The sequence below is a fragment of the Protopterus annectens genome, chromosome 12.part0 (genome assembly GCF_019279795.1).
Source record: "Protopterus annectens isolate FY-2018-M chromosome 12.part0, PAN1.0, whole genome shotgun sequence".
Lineage (NCBI taxonomy): Eukaryota > Metazoa > Chordata > Ceratodontiformes > Protopteridae > Protopterus > Protopterus annectens.
The window spans coordinates 1,352,206,797-1,352,225,355 of NC_056746.1; the positions used below are offsets into that span (position 1 = coordinate 1,352,206,797).

Below are 18,559 nucleotides of genomic sequence, written 5' to 3' on the forward strand. Positions count from 1 at the left end.
CAGTACCCCGAACCCTTCTTCAATGTGTTTAAAAGCAAATAATAGCATCTTGTAAAATGAAAAAGTCAGACTGGCAGTCAGTTCTGAAGACAGGATAAGGTCACACAAAGGATGGACATAGCCTTTAGTACTACAACATTGTAAAAGTTTGCTATCAGCAGGAAAATGAGTGACAGGATTTCAATGAGTAGCTTCTCCCAACAGTGATTTAAATATAAACTGTTCCCATGAGTGGCCAATAGTTTCATAGTGGGTGTCACTCTCAGCTCTTAGTAGGAACATGGGTTTGTTTGTGTCTTTCGGCTTTTCCCGGTTAGGGGTTGCCACAGCGGAACTCCGGTCCACTAATGATTGGTAGTGGATATTTATGTACTGGGTTACCAGCCCTGACACACAACCTTCAACGAAGGCACGCCCCATTCACATATGGCTCCACACAGAAGATGCTCTAGCTGAGAATCAAACGGGACAACGTCTTGCTATGAGGTGACAACGCTACCGCAGCACCACCACCGCAGGTTAGTAGGAACACGGGTAATGTTCATAATTCCAGAATTAAGTTTATAGGATGATGCAACAGATAAGCTTGGATTAGCTGACATTAAAGAAAATGAAATAAGGAAAACAAAATAAACACAGCAAAAAAAAAAAAACAAAGAAGTACAAAAGAATTGTGAAGGGCACAGAGACTGAGCTGCATGGCTAGATATCCAGTAGTGAGCATCTTGTGGTCCTCCTTCTTCTCTCTTCTGCTGTCCATTCACTGACCCCTTTCTGCTCTCTCTCTCTCTCAGTGTGGTATGATGACCTCTGTTTTCTTCACAAATACCAAGGTGATGTTTTTATAGATTATCTTGGCTTTTTCCCTGGATTTTTAAGCTCCCTCACATTCTTATCAAGACATGTCAAGTCTTTTCCTCTCTCTTGTACTACATACCAAGAGGATTTGAGAAAATCATATGTGTATATATGGATCTACTTTACTACACCAACATCCCACTTACATGACACTCACATCGCTGAGATGAAAGGACTGAAAAACCCCGAAGACTGATATCCAGAACACAGACTTTCCACTTGAGGTAAGTAATGTAATTGCTTGGCCATCCTGCAAAAAAAAAAAAAAAGTATCCAAACAAAACTAAACCCACATATGTGGGGGGTGTTGCCCCCCACATCCCCCTAACAAAATATACCAACTCCGAGATCGCACTGCTGCAGGGTTAAGAGGCAAACTTGAACAGGATGGCCAAGTGGTTACTTAACTCGAGTGGAAAGTCGGTGTTTCGGATATCGGTCTTCTGGGTTTGTTGGTCCTTTTGTCTCAGCGATGTGAGTGTCGGGTAAGTGAAATGGCGGTCTACTAAAGTAGACCCATATATATATATATATATATATATATATATATATATATATATATATATATATATATATATATATATTGTAACACTGTAACTAGGGGAGTACCACAGGGATCAGTGTTGGGCCATCTCTAAATGTAACATTGTAACTAGTGCAGTACAACCGGGATCACTGCTGGACCCTTTCTGAATGTAACATTGTAACTAGTGGAGTACCGTAGGCAGAGCTGGATCTAGCATTAGAGGACCAAGACAGTTGCCTAGGGCCTACTGGCTGAGAGGGGGCCTTGCTAGCTGAGAGGGGCCTGCTGGCCAAGGGATTCCTTTTTTTTTTAATTAAAGAAATATATTACACATTTTAAGTGCTTTCGTCTTTATTTACTCCTTTTATGCCTGGTCACATACACCTGTTGCATTTGTGCATGATCATCGCACAGACCTGCTATTTACACCTTCCTTTCCACCTTCCTTGTGCATGGAATTTGAATATAAGAAGACATTTCTGTGCTGCAGAGCACAGACAGACAAGTAGGAGGTGTGTGTTGCAGAACATGGATGGACAAGTAGGAGGTGTGTGTGCCGCAGAGCACAGACAGACATGTAAGTCTATGTGAAATGCCCTAGTTAATGATAGCAGGTGGTAGTGGTAATTTGCTCAGGCTCAAACTCTGTACCTTAGTTATAGGAAACAAAAGCCTGATGGAGGTCCTTTTGCTTTCTGCATGCCTCTAGTTTCCACCCGAAACATATTATTCGTAACATCCCTAAATCACAGTTTTTACGAATCCATAGAATTTGTTTCTATGATCATACATTTGATTTCCAGCAAAAGGACATGATTACTAAAACTAGTCATTGGGCCTCAGGTCAGGATAGGTCAGCAAAGTGATCAGAAAATGAATAAGACCATCAGGTTTATTACCAGTTATGGTTGCAATATGTTTGATTTCATTTATGTCAAACAGAAACATTGGGACACTTTGTTTTCGGATGAAAGGTTGCATCACATTTCGACATTTAGATGATACTTCTCATTTCGTATTGGCAAAATATTGGGGAGGTTTCTTCAATCATTACAAAAACAAAAATAAGGTTCATTTTCGGCATGCACATCAAAGTACGATTGGTGGTTTGTGTCCCATGTGGCCATTGTTCTTTTTTCAAGTATGTTATTAAATCTAAACAGTTCACTAGAAAGAACACACCTGAAGTTTATGATATCCATGTATTGGGAAATTGTAGTCCTGATTGGGTCATTTATTTAGCAACATGTACTTAATCTGCTTTCTTTGTGAGACAAACGTCTCATCCCCTTAGAATGAGAATTTCGGGGCATATAAGTGATATTAGAAATAATAGTATGTCTAATACTATTTATAATCATTCCATCAAACATACTATGGCCCAATTTATGTTTATCATTGAAAAATTTGAGGGGGGCAGGAGAAACAAAGTTGGATGGCATAACATATTAAAGAAGAAGAAAAATAATTGGATTATTAGATTGGGAGGTTTATTTACACCAAGTCTTAATGAACATTTGTAATTCTCCAATCATAAAGAGACTTGTCGGAACAGATGACTATAAAATGCATGCCGTTTATTTCTTAGCTATTGACTGATGAAGGCTTAAATGCCAAAACTGGTTTGAATAGTTCTTTTGGATGTATTTTATACTGTTTATTACTTGGACTGTTTGTCATTAAAATTTTGGGCTCCACTGTTGTAGTGTTGGCCATTTTTGTTGTACTTAAGCAATAACCCATGACTTGGTGTGGGTAATGCTGGATTCACAAACCGTTAGTGTGGTTTATCTCAAGGATCATTGCTGGGACCTCTGTGAATGTAACATTGTAACTACTGGAGTACCACAAAGATCAGTGCTGGGACCTCTCTGAATGTAACATTGTAACTAATGGGGTACCATAGGGATTGGTGCTGGGCCATCTGTGATTGTAACACTGTAACTAATTGAGTACATTGGGATCTGTGCTGGAAACTCTCTGAATGTAACATTGCAGCTAGTCTAGTACCACAAGTATCAGTGCTGGGTCCTCTGTGAATGTAGCACTGTAACTAGTGGGACACCAAAGGCATCAGTGCTGGTTCCTCTATGAATGTAACATTGCAACTTAAGGAGCAATTAAGCAATAACCCATCATTTGGTGTGGGTAATGCTGGATTAACCCACAGTTAATGTGGTTTGCCTGAGTGATAAAAAAAATCCAACTGTGTTTAAATTCAACATTACCCAGACTCAGGAGTGGGTTATTGCTATAATACAATGACATTATTTAAGAAAGAAATTGCTTACCTTTCTTAAATAATGTCTTTGTATAATGGTGCTATAGTGTTTTTCAGTGTTATTTCACATTCTTATGTGTTTTTTTATGTTCTGTGCATGCGTATGGGATTTAACATTCCCATGCTTGCATAGTACATCAGTGCTGTTCAAGAGAAGCAACAGAGAAAAGAAAATCGATGTTTCTGTTTATTTTTGTCCTTTTCCTGCCAGTGTTAGTGGTAGAAACCTGGACAAATGCAACATAATGTGGGGGGGGGGGGGGCAAAGATTCAAAAATAGGGACAGATTTTATTGCTTTTATAAACTTTGTAAGTTGCTTGAAGGAGGGGTTTTGTGTTAGCGGGCATTTTCTGAACAACATAAAGTCAACCTCAAATGTCTGCCACTCTTTGATGACTTCAGTCCCTAGTGGCAGAAAACTACAATTTTTAAAGAGAATACTGTGACGAAAACATCTGGGCATTCTGCAGGAATCCAGATGGCTTACCGATATGATATTCTTCTGAAATTTAAGTAGAGCCAGCATAGAAATACAAGGAAAATAAATCAGGTACCTTTCTGCTTTTTTAGTTTTGCAGAAAATGTCTGATTTTTTCCTGCATTTTGCTCTGTCCTCTGTAGCATGTATTAAGAGAAAATGTTAGCCGCTCAATTGTATTTCAGTGGCCAGATGTTTTCTATTGGTGTAAGTTTGACTTACAATGGGCATGCTGATTGGGCAGACTAATCAGCATGTACATATGTAAATACTAATGAAAAGGCCATGCATAATACAGGGAACGGTACTGGGACCTCTCCGAATGGAACATTATAACTAGTGGGGTACCACAGGGATCAGTGATGGATCCTCTCCGAATGTAACATTATAACTAGTGGGGTACCACAGGGATCAGTGATGGATCCTCTCTGAATGTAACACTATAACTAGTGGGATACCACAGGGATCAGTACTAGGACCTCTCTGAATGGAAAATTATAACTAGTGGGGTACCACAGGGATCAGTGATGGATCCTCTCCGAATGTAACATTATAACTAGTGGGGTACCACAGGGATCAGTGATGGATCCTCTCCGAATGTAACATTATAACTAGTGGGATACCACAGGGATCAGTACTGGGACCTCTCCGAATGGAACATTATAACTAGTGGGGTACCACAGGGATCAGTGATGGATCCTCTCCGAATGTAACATTATAACTAGTGGGGTACCACAGGGATCAGTGATGGATCCTCTCTAAATGTAACATTATAACTAGTGGGGTACCACAGGGATCAGTGATGGATCCTCTCTGAATTAGTGGGGTACCACAGGGATCAGTGCCGGGCTATTTCTGATTGTAACATTGTAAATAGTAGAGTACCACAGGGATCAGTGATGGATCCTCTCTAAATGTAACATTGCAACTTGTGTGGTACCACAGGAATCAGTGCTGGGCCCTTGCCTGTTTGGCATTTATTTTGCAGGCATCCACTCCAATATCTCAGAAGTATAATTAACCAAGTTTACTGATGACCACTAGCTGGGCACCGCTGTCTGCTCATGTACTGATACTAAATAGCTCCAGCAACGGCTGGAATATGCACATACTTGGAGTACTGAAAACAGTTTCAAGTTAAATGCAAAAAGCGCAGCACAGCAGCATTCAAAAATAACCCGCTCACACGTCGTCATACGTTCTAATGGAGTACATTGGGATCTGTGCTGGAAACTCTCTGAATGTAACATTGTAGCTAGTCTAGTACCACAAGTATCAGTGTTGGGTCTAAGTGGTGTTCCTCTTCAGACAGGCATGATCATAAGAGACCTGGCTACTTGTGTGGACAATTCTCTTTCTTTCAATCAGCATGTTTGTGCCACAGTCAGGAAATCCTTCTATCTGACCCAGTTAGTTTTCAAGAGAATGTCATTAATAGCTGAATAAGTCTCGCAACACTGTACTCTACCCTTATCAGACTCATCATTAAAGACAATGCCAACTTTGGTGTATGCATAAATCAAAACTTATTGCTCAAACAGAAAAGCTCAAGACATACTATACCAAGAAAACTAAAGGTCTTAAATGTTTCACTCCTCTGAGAGATTACTATGAAATTCCTTATACCCATCTCGCAGAAGACTTGCTGGAGATATGGGCATCTAACTAAACATATTACCAACCTGTGGAATAAGTTACCACTCCAGATCAAACAAAATACTATTTGCTTACCTTTAGGAGACGTCTTGATGACTGGATAGGTAGACACAAACTTATGCCACGGCTATCATGCATAGCCCTGCTGTACTTGGGAGAAGAGCATCATTAAGTGATTAAAAAGGGAAGGGAGACCTTTTAAGTGTGTCTCTGGAAGGTGTATACAGCTCAGCATCTCATGGTCCTGATGATCGCTTACCTAGTATTTTCCTATATTCCTAAACATGGCAGATAGTACATCAAATGACAACTCAAATTGGAGCTTCTCCTCAGTGCAGCTGCACAAATTTATTTCAGTTTACTAAACATATTAAGTATTTAATGAGGGGGATTATAGCCATCAGAGTGCAATAAGCTGCCAACGTCTATGTCGGGTTCCTTCAGTCTCTACTTGCACACTATGTTCACGATTCAGTGACAATTCAATGCACAGAGCTAATGTGCCATAATTAGCTCAGAAAAGACCCTTTTATACTCTGCTCATGGACACGGCAGTAGGAAGGTGAGAGCAGCATTTCACTGATGAGCAACCAGAGAGTAAATGGTTGAAGGACATGCTAGCTCAGATCTGGCAGATAAGTGTAAAAATGGGATAGATTATGTCACAGACACAGGTGTGTGACAGGCAGGTGACTAAGGCAATAAGGAGACAGATAGTAGATGGGCAAATGCTGGCTTTCCTGGAGGTGCAGCAGAAACATCTATAATGTGTAGAAAATCCATGCACAGATATACATACAGACACATGCACATGTGCACATGTGCACACATGCACACATTCACACACATATACACAGATACATGCACACACACAAATATACACACAGACGCATTTAAACATGTGAGCATCACACACACACACACACACACACACACACACACACACACACACACACACACACACACACACACACAAACATGCAGACACAAACATATATACACACAGAAATAAATCACACACAAACAATACGCATGTTCATGCGCATGCAAGCACAGACACACACACACACACACACACACACACACACACACACACACACACACACACACACACACACACATAGAAGATGAGGTTGCATGATACTCTCTTACCCCTCACGGTATGCTTGCCGGTTGATATGCATGCTTGCAGCTCTCAGTGTTAATCATATATAGATACTATGGTTGTGTGAAACACTCTGCTGTCCTCTCCATGCCTACCTTGCTCTGTGTGGCAGGGTGTTCCTGCTTTCTGTGCACCATACTTGTTACTCAGGATGGTATACATTTATCATTGCAGTATGCAGGGTCCCAGGGCTCGGAGACACCTAGGTACAGTGGAGAGCAGTAATTGCTGCATGCATTGCTAGACTTAGACAACTGGCTTGCCCCTGGCATCTTTCAATATTCCTTCTGGAATGACACTGATAGTGGTTTCTCCAACAAGAGCTCACAAGTATAACAGGTGAAAATGGCCAAAACACCAACTAGATTCAGCAAAATAGCCAGCACCAAAGTGTTAAAAGCACACTTTTTATTAGCAAATAAATTGTAGCTCCAACTATTCCATTTAATTCATACCAGTTCCGGCATCATTGCCTTCCTCAGTGAACAAACCATGTTAACAAGAGCCACAAGCATAACAAGCATTTATATAACTAGGTATTTACTACACCATTCCTGTTGCATCATATCCGCAATAAGGAGCATGCCCCCACCCACTTATAACTGGTCATTAGTCATTTGTTTGTTATGGACATCTGACATAGGTGTTCATAAGGGGTGGGAAGTTTGACCTATATAGAAAGCCGAACAAGTACAGCAGGCTAAATACACTGCGCAGTCTGTTCCACAATTAGCAAAAAAGTTTATGTCATAAACCTGACCAGTATTCTTAGACTTTAACATAAACTTACAGAAGGAACAGTGCCCACAAGGGAATGATCAAAGCAGTATGTCCCCTATGATTGTTAACTGGTGACTAAAAGGGCCTCTTATACTACCGTGTTTATAAATTTATTATTTATTTTATTTCCAGTTTGATTACCGGGGAAGTCCACTGGGTCGAAATGACCCATTTTCAGTGGAGGCTCGGGGAGAAAAGATCCAAGATGCATAATACAGTTAATATACAAGTGATACATAAGTATAAAAGATAAAAATATGCAAAACAAATTACAAATTAACACATTTGGTGTCATGCTATTTAACAGAGTTCATTGAGAATGAAGTTTCATTTGAGGAAACACTCTAATATATAAAGTTTGGCAACAAAGTATGTATGAACATGAGTAAAAAGAAAAGACAGTAAAAAGAAATAGTGAATACACTCTACTTACGCACTTTTAATCAGGGATGTTATGTACAATATTTACAAGGGTGAGTCAGAGTGGCTATAGTTGTTGTTGAGAGCATAGAGAGCCCAGGAAATAGAGAGAGAACACACTGGGAGCAGAAAGTTTAGCTTGGATTAGGTAGGGTGAAGGCAGGTACATTTCCACTTAGAGGACAGGTGTTTTCAGAGTTTGGTATAGATCTTAGAGTAGATTGGAGGGAATTCCATTTTCTGCCAAGTGAGAAAGATAGGAGAAGTTGGCCAGCAGGATGTTTAGGTTTATGGATGGTAATTAAGTTCTGATTTTCAGATCTGAGAGCTCTGTTGGGCGTATAAGGGGGAAGGATGTTAGTTAGAGCGTGACATTTTGTTGGGTGAAATATGAGTCTATAAGCAGTAGTGAGTTGGAAATAGTCTAGGTAGTTTGGGAGTTCAAGCCAATTCAGGGATTGTAGGGTTAGGCAGTGATGGGTGGTATTTTTAGATTTAGAGGCAAATTTAGAGATTTTGTTGTAGCAGTTTTCTAGTTTAGAGGTGATAGCAGAGGACAGGTTGGTTAGGAGAGGGGCTCCGTATAACAAGGAAGGAAGAAGATAAGTCGAGGCCAGAGTTTGCCTGGTAGAGCTGGCGAGAAAGCAATTATTTCTATACAGCATGCCTAGCTTTTGGTGGGTTTTCTTAATCTTTTGTTGAATATGAATATCAAACTTGAGGTGTTCATATACAGTAATGCCAAGTAGTTTGGCAGAGGGGACCATCTATAGGTGAGTTGGTTTGACTATAGACTTTGAAGTTGTTTTTGTCATAGGAGAGGGTCTTTGTGGGAGGGAATAGTAGAATCTTTGATTTATTTGTATTTAGAGAGAGGTGGCTTTGGTGCATCCAGTTTTCAGTTGTTGAGAAGGCAGTTTGGGTTTTAGTCAGCAATTCAGAGAGGTTTGAGGTGTAGCAGACTAAGGTTGAATTGTCTGCGTATTGAATGATTTTAGCGTCAGGAATAGCAGTGTGAAAGTTATTGATGAAGATGTTAAAAAGCATTGGCCCAAGGATGGATCCCTGTGGTTCGCTAGTTGGGGTAGGTAGGAAGGAAGAGATGGAGTTCTTCCATTTGACTGCCCGTGATCTGTCTGATAGATAGCTGGAGAACCAGGATAAAGCATTATGTGAGAGATTAAGGTTTGAGAGATGACAGAGAAGGTGCTTGTGGGACACAGTATCAAAAGCTTTACACAGATCAAGTAAAATGGTAGAAACTAAATGTCCTGAATCTTGGGCTTGATTGACAGTTTCAAGGAAAGAGACTAGAGCAGTTATAGTGCTATGGCCTGGGCAGAAGCCATGTTGGGTGGCAGTGAGAAGCTTGTTTAGGGTCAGAAAAGGCATACGTTTGAGGTGGATGCATTTTTCTAAGATTTTGGAGATTGGTGAGAGCAGAGGAATATGGCAAAAGTTTGAGATGCTGGTGTTTTTGCCTCCTTTGTGAAGAGGAAGAATATAGGCTGAGCACCAGAGTTTAGGGACATATGATTCCTTTATGGATCTGTTAATAATGATGCTGATTGGAAGTGCAAAAAGTATAAATGCTTGTTATGCTTGTGGCTCTTATTAATATGGTTTGTTCACTGAGGAAGGCAATGATGCTGGAACCGGTATGAATTAAATGGAATAGTTGGAGCTACAATTTATTTGCTAATAAAAAGTGTTCTTTTAACACTTTGGTGCTGGCTACTTTGCTGAATCTTGCTGGTGTTTTGGCCATTTGCACCTGCCGTACTTGTGAGTGCTTGTTAGAGTTTCCTGAGGCTGGGCTCACTGTTGGCTTAGTGTTAGCATCGTCTGTGTTCATGGCTGCATCATCTTCCTGTTGATGCCCCTATGGAGATAATTTTACCAACCACATTTACTTTTGGTGTCCACATTGAAGTCTCGTTTACTTAGGTCTATCATGTTTTGGACTATGCAGAGGCCTTTTCGATATTTTATATTTCCTGAAGCAGCTACTTATTGGGCACAGTAATTTGGTGACTTGTTTATTTTGGTTCCAACTGTATTCAGACTTTTAGCTCACACAAATCCAGTCACATTATACTTGATTTTAAGTGAAGCAAACAAACAAGGGGCTCATGAATGGGAGATGATTGTTGAACATTTGTTTTTGGAGTGAAGGGGTCTACCGTCTGAACTGTAAAACAGCAGATTTAGGGTTGGTGTTTGGGCCTACGGTGGAGATCCTGGTACCTGCCATACTTGAGAGAGTTTGTTGGTGTTCCCTGAGGTTGGGCTTGTTATTGGCCCAGTGTTGACACCATCTGTATTTATGGCTGCATTATGTTTTTGCTGGTGTCTATATGGGGATAATTTCATCAACTGTATCTATTTTTGGTCTCCCCATGAAAGTCTCATTCATCTAGGATGTATTATCTTTGGGACTGTGTGGAGGTTTCTTAGATATCTTATATTTACTAAAGCAGTCACTCACTGGGTATAGTAATTTGGTGATCTACTTATTTGTGTGGAGGTTATCAAAGGTACTTTAGCCTTATTGCCCACACAAATTCAGCCACATTTTATTTGTTTCAAAGTGAAGCAAGTAAACAAGGGGCTGATAAACATGATACGATTGTGGATACTGGTTTTGGAGTGAAGGTTGGTGTTTGACTTTTACTGGGGTTATATTACATTGTTTGCAGTACACTGCATTCAACGTACATCATCTTTTTGAAACATCTGTAGGTTTTATATGGGCCTTTGTATTATTCATATGTTTCAAGGTGGTTGATCCTTTGCAAGTATTTATGGGACTGTTTACTTCTCTGGGCTTGTAGACGGGACATTTTCTGGTTTTTGATTTCTACAGGGCTTATTATTTTAATTGTAACACAGCGGATTTAAAGCTGGTGATTGTGCCTACTGCGGAGATCCTGGTTAACATCTTAGAGTATATAACAGATGCGCTTTTGGGTGGCTCATCGTATATATGTGATTATGTGTTACCTTCACACTGTTTCTTTTTTATATGGTGGTCAGAAATAAAGGAACAATTTTTGGGACTGGGTTCTTTTGTGGGCCGATGTATGAAGCTTGGCTTGTATCCCATCACAATTCTATGCACATGTTTATGGTAAGTGTTTGGAACTGTTTTTTATGATGGAACATGTTTCCTAACTAATATGAGGGACTAAGGAAGATTATTTCTTGTAAATGAGACATTATTATATGCTCACTGCATATTGCTTGGGACTGTGTTGCAGAATCAAAAATTGGTGCTGAACATATTATTGGAATTCATATGCAATGTGTTTTTTGGGGGGATACATGAATATACTATTGCCAAATGTTTGTTCTTATTAGCGATTATTGATCCAGTATTAGTAAACTGAAGATAAATATTTTTTGACTGTGGGACAGTTACGGACTTATTTTTGTATATCAATACATATTGCCTGTTATGTTTTTGATAAGATGTTATTGTATCATGCTTTATGGGAGGCATTATATATAGGGTGAAGTGAGTTGGCTCCATATTTGATAGGTTTAGTTTTATACAGCTGACTGGTGGATTTTGTTCCCTGAGGGATATATTAGGCATTGGAATACTGGTTGGAGAGGGCCAACTTGTATCCGCCAGGTTTCAATACACTGTTGCTCTGTATGGCGGAACATGGTTTAACAAAAAATGTTTTCTATTTCCAAGGGGATTGCTATTGGCAAATACAAGGTACCGTAATGGGGGCATCTTTTGCCCCCACCCATGTGGATTTATTCATGGGGTACCTGGAGGGAACATCTGATATACAATGATGCACATAACATTTATTTGCCAGAGACTGATATTTGGAGGAAGTTCCTAGATGATTGTTGGTTGGTGTGGCAGGCGGATAGTCAGTACTTAGTGGAATTTGTCCAGTACTTGAATAATGACAAATGGGGGATATAATTTACCTTGACCTGTGATGTTCAACAAATTAACTTTTTAGATGATACTATTTCAAGAAATTTGGATCATACCTTAAGAACTCAAGTCTATAGGAAGTATCCCCAGTATAATAGTTTATTATTTGCTTCCAGCTTACATCCATCCCACACCATCAGAAATATACCCAAGTCACAATTTTTTCGTATTAGAATTTGTTCCACCCAGGCAGATTTTGACTTTTATCAGAAAGATTTAACACAAAGATTCTTGGTTAGGGGCTGTAGACCAAGGGATACAACATCGCCTAGAGACTGGGCCTGCAAACAACAAAGAACCCAGTTGTTGGAATACAGAAACAAAACCTTGAATGAGGAAAATAACAATATTTGGTTAGCAACTACCTGCGGACGAAATATTAAGTTACTCAAAAATGTGGTGTCACATTATAAACATGGCACTATAAGGGGCCCTTTGAGTCCCCAGGTAACAATCACAGGGGACAAACTGCTGAGATCATTCCCTTGTGGGCACTGCTCCTTCTGTAAGTTTATGTTAAAGTCTAAACAATTTTCCAGTAAGAATACTGGTCAGGTTTATGACATCAACTTTTTTGCTAATTGTGGAACAGACTGCGTAGTGTATTTAACCACACACACACACACACACACACACACACACACATATATATATATATATATATATATATATATATATATATATATAGTTGTAATTGATAATGTTGACAGTTCATTTACCTACATTTCACAACATCTGCAGTTCAGAATGTCAAGTCAAAGGTAAAAGGACAGGTGTTTAGCAGAGGAGTATGCATGGGTGAGTGTTTATGGGTTAAGGTTAGGGGAAGGTACAGATATAGGTTTACTGCAGTGTTCATGTGTTTGCTTTTCTGTGTATCTGAGCCTGTCTTGTGTTGTGGTAGTGTTATGGAAAGGGTTTTTCTAAGGTAAGGTGCAGGGTCTATGTTAGGGGCAGGCTTAGAGGCAGGCAATAGTAAGGTGTGCAAAGCCCCCCTGTATATCTTAGTGTTACCCTTCACCCTAATCCTGCACCTTACCTTAGAAGGATTCTTTCCATAACACTGCTATTATCCTGACAAACTATACCTTTTAGGGTGTTTTTTAATATAAACTATTTGCAAAAGTAGAGTGTTTGACTTTTTCCATTAAGTTAAATTAGACATTTGAAGGTAGTTATTATGATGTATCAATATAATGTCAGCATTTTGGTGCTGACATTGTGAGTGTCTATATTCTGATATGTCAGTTTTAGTAAATGTACTCATATTACATATATATATATATATATATATATATATATATATATATATATATATATATATATATATATATATATATATATATATATATATATGAAAAGAGATATGGAGGTGCTCTTTGATCTTGTAATCCAGGCAGGTATGACCCTAGCCCTGAATAGCATCCTACCTTTGCCCAGAATGATACCACAATACAAGGACAAAATGATTGACTTCAACAATTGGCTAAGCTTCTGGTGTCATTCAAAGGGGATCCAGTATTTGTCTGCCTGGGATGACATGGTTGACAGGCTACGATGCTTTGCCAGAGATGGCCTGCACCTGTCACCCCTGGGATTCCAGATACTGGACAAGGCTCTTGCTGCCCCTATAGTGCCTTTGTTAGGCAAAGCTCAAAAACAAAACCACCACCGTAACTAATACAGGCAAGCAAAAATTGAGGGTAATGCTACTCAACGCTATAAGTCTAAACCTCAAAATGCAATCACTCGAGGCACTCCTTAAAATGGAGAACATCAACATCTGTGCAGTGACAGAGACCTGGTTCAAGGCTCCAGAGAGCACCCCTGCATTACCAGGATATAACTCATACCTTACCTTTCAACCATCAAACCAGGACCAGATCACCAAGGACGGAGGTGTGTCCATATTCATTAAGGACAACCAAACTTCCACGCTAGTTGCCCAACATAATTCATCTGAAATTATCCAAGTGCAACTAACTCTGTGCAAAACTACAAGCCACATTGTAGCTTGCTACAGATCCCCGGCCATGCCCTAGGATTCCCCCTCCTCTTTTCTTGATATAATAGAGAATATCAATGTCCAACCAAACACCCTAATATTGGGCAGTTTCAACTACCCCACCATTAACTGGGAAAACTACTCTTGTACCAACTCCTTTCCTCAACGCTTCCTAGAATTCATAAACTCCAGTGCCCTGGATCAACTTATCCACACCTCTACCAAGGGAAATAATATCCTAGACCTAGTAATTGCCAACATGAGTGACAGGTCCACATCTGAAGTCAACTCTTTGTTGGTCAAATCCGACCATAAACTAATCACCCTAGATATCCACATTCCGCTCCCACCCCTCAATAAAGAAACCCCTGTAAAAAACTTCTCCAAAGCCAACTTCATGCTTCTTCAGGCAGAAGTGTCCAATTTAACAACACCCATGCAGATGGACAATACAGTTACCACTGCCGAAACTTATACAAACGCACTCTATAAACACCTAGATGGGTGCATGGATCATGCTATCCCTAATAGAACAAAGACGCTGTCTTCTAAAAAAGGAAAACAGTCTGGTGTTCCCCTGCTATAAACAAACTCTACAACAGAAGGAAGAAACTGTTGCAAAAGATAGTAAAATTCCACGAGTGGAGGAGCTCCCTGGTCAACCTCAGCAAGAAGCTGAGATCCCTCATAAAACTCTCCAAAGTGAACTATGAAAACAAGATTGCCACTGACTCTAAGGACAACCACAAAACATTCTACAGCTATGTCAAGAATCTCAATGGCAGCACCCAGATCTGCTCTGAGTTACAGCACAATGGCACAAAATTCATGGAATCAACTGATATCACCAACATCCTCGCTAATAGGTTCAGTGTCAACTTTACCCCCCACTCACCTCCTAAAGGGCCCATATCGATACCAGAAGAATGCAGTGTCCCTGCGATCACAACTGAACAGATGAAAACTGTGCTATCGAAAGCCAAGAACACAGCCTCCATGGGACCGGACAACATTCCTGGCTGCATTCTACATGAACTTCAGAATGAACTAGCCCCCCACCTAAGCACCATGTTCAATCATAGCCTCTTGACAGGCTTTGTACCCACTGAATGGCCCATGGCAACAGTTGTACCCCTCCACAAGGGGGAGCCACCACGGACACAGGAACTATCGCCTATTAGCCTGACGAGCCTGGTCTGCAAGGCCATGGAGCATATTGTCATGGAACTCATAAACAAGGATATTGGTAATCTACAAACTCTGGACCCCACCCAGTTTGGATTTGTGAAAGGCAGATCATGTCTCCTGAACCTGATTGACTTCTTTGAAACAGTCATCAAAGACGTGGATGAGGGTAGGGCAGTCCACACAGCCTATCTTGACTTCACCAAGGGTTTCGACACCATCCCCCATTCTGGTATCATAGATAAGCTCACCAAGCTGGGTATAAATCCATACATCACAAGATGGGTTGCCAACTGGCTCACTGACAGAACCCACACTGTAAAAATTGCGGAATTCAAATCTGACACCAAACCTGTGACGAGTGGAGTACCGCAGGGTTCAGTCTTGGGCCCCTCCTGTTTGGGATCTATGAAGTACAGGCTAACACAGAGGGCCTCTGGCTGACAAAATTCACAGACAGCTGCAAATTGGGTGCAATAGTCAAGTCCCCAAATGACGTGGACATCCTGCAAAAGGGCCTCACTGAGACTGATGTCTGGTGTCAGAGTTATGGACTCAAGTTCAACACCAAAAAGTGCATTGTCATCCCCTTTGGTAAAAACCCTGTACCCATGGACTACCATACAGGTGGCAGCCCACTTAACAGTGAAGGTGTGATGAGAGACCTTGTGACTCTAGTGGGCAGTAGCCTCTCCTTTGATAATCACATCGCCACAGTAGTCAGGAAATCCTTCGACGTGGCACATCTCATCATGAAAGGGTTCTAATCCAGGAAAAAAGATGTTATTGTCTCCCTCTACTTGACTCTCATCAGACCCATTATAGAGTACAATGCCCCATTTGGAATGTACCTTACAAGGCATCTGCAACAGCTGGAAAGGCCACAAAAATACCTCACAAAGAGGATTATGGGACTCAAACAGTTACCCTATGCTGACCGCTTCAAAAAACTCCGGCTTTTACTCCCTAGCATATCGCTTACTCTGAGGTGATCTCTGCCTAACATACAAAGCTATGTCAAAGCCTGAGCTGTTGGACATGCTGCACCTAAAGAAAATCCCAATCCCGCTGAGCTGCACGCTCTAGGGCCCTAAACCTTGCCACCACAATAAACAGAACATGCTGAAGGGATAGATTCCTGTCCCAGAGACTTCCCATACTCTAGAACCAGCTACCTACCTATGTCAAGCAGTGTTCTTCACTAGTACTCTTCAAGAAAAATCTTGATGAGTGGATGGGTAATAGGAAATTCACCCCGGGAATCATTCTGGTGGCCCTGCTAGACATGGGCACAGGTAAATAGCATCCATGGGTGGCGAAAGCAAGGGAACCTTGTTGGCTAGGCTTACATAGGCCCTAGGGCCGATAGCCTAGTACCTACTTATGAACCTATGAACCTATATATATATATATATATATATATATATATATATATATATATATATATGGTTTAATATGAGAATATCAAAGTACATAAAATTCATTCACATCTTTGATTCAGATGTGCGACATGCATCTCGAAGTGCATATAGCAAAACATTCAAATCTGCACTTTCAACATTCTGTGTTGCATGTTACTACTGCATATCAAGTAATGTTTTTACAGGGGGAGCTACATCACCCACACCCTCTGCAAATAATATATTCCAACTCTGAGATTGCACTACTGTGGGGAAGAGGGTAATTTCCCAATCCCCACTGTACCGCGATCTGTAGTCATATCTCTGATGACACGTGCGAATGCTCAGTAGCATTTGCTAAACTGCGCATTCACAATAGTGCAGGTTGGCAAATACTGGGAGTCAACCAACTGTAGTTCGACATTCCCGTTTTTGTCGAACTTGTACTCGTACTTTTCAAAGTCAACCTATATATATATATATATATATATATATATATATATATAAACTGTGTCATAGCAATCAGTAAAACATTTTTGAAGAAATAAATGGCTCCTGAGATTTCTTCAGCTTCAGAAGATTATGTTTAGAACCTTCTGTTCAACAGACTTCAAAAATCAGGATTGAGGTTCTCCTCCCAGTAAGAGCACCACCATGAAAATAGAAAGAAGCTAACTTGGAAATCAGAAACAGCCCTACGGAGAATAGACACCATCCCTGCTCTAGAAAAGGCCAGTATATATATATATATATATATATATATATATATATATATATATATATATATATATATATATATATACATATCTATGGATAGGGCTTTTTTTGGGCCAGTACGCACCATTACAGCATACCTGCTGCCCTGTTTCTTTAAAAAATAAATAAATAAATAACTTTCTTTTTTAAGCGTGTTCTTCTTCAAGAATGCCCGGCTTTGCATCAGGTTAAATAGATGTGGAATTTGAATTCCTGAAGACGTTTGGACTGTGAACTGCGACTGGACAATTAAGTGTTAGGTGTGTGTATGTGTTTAAGTTTTTAAGAGGAGTGTGTGTGTGTGTGCAAGAAATAGGTAGGGATGTGTGTGTGTGTGTGTGTGTCTGTGTACGAGATAGGTAGCATACCCCTCAACTGCCCAGTTATTGCAGAATATGCAGATTTTTGCCCTATGTTTTTGTTTTTTCCTCATAAAAAGATTGAAGTTCTAAATAATGACAGATATTTGAGGTTTAGACTTCATATCCTTTAGAAAAATGCAACTAACATAAATCTTGTTATTCTAGCAATGTTCTAAGCTCATGAGAGAAATATTTATAATCTGTTCCTGTTTATTTTAGACTTTGTCCAGATTTCTTGCATTAAAGGTTGAGGCGTGTGTGTGAGACAGTGAAATGTCCTAGTTAGGGTTAGCAGGTGGTTAGTAATTTGCTTAGTCTCAAGTCCTGTACCTTAGCTACAGGAAACAAGAGCCTGAATCCTCTACCCAAAATATGCAACTGTTTTGCTTAGCAAATGGTATCACTGTTGCGTGTTTATAGTTTTAAAGCAGTGTTAGTAGCACTGCAGGTAGCATACTTGTGCTTTGATGCAGAAGGCTGTGGGTTGTATTCCCACAGCATGTAGATAGATTGCTGATAGTGTGTTGGATTTTAAGAGGGTGGGGTGCAGTAGTCCTGAGCATGTCCTACTTTAGATAAGATGCCCAGTAACCATGTACCTGTTTTAGTTTGCCATCCATTCCCTATTGTAATATTACCAGCTTATCATTTTTAATGTAACATGGGTGATTTATTCTTCAAAGGCAGCAGGCAGTGAACTTGTAGATGAAATACTTAAATATAAA

At 40.1% G+C, this 18,559-nt stretch overlaps 1 protein-coding gene across 1 annotated transcript in view; it reads right to left on the reverse strand.

Moving 5' to 3' along the window:
* The window catches only part of NTSR1 (neurotensin receptor 1), a 1,601,958-nt gene that overhangs the window by 879,643 nt on the left and 703,756 nt on the right, over positions 1-18,559 (reverse strand). The gene's annotated exons all lie outside the window — the stretch shown is intronic.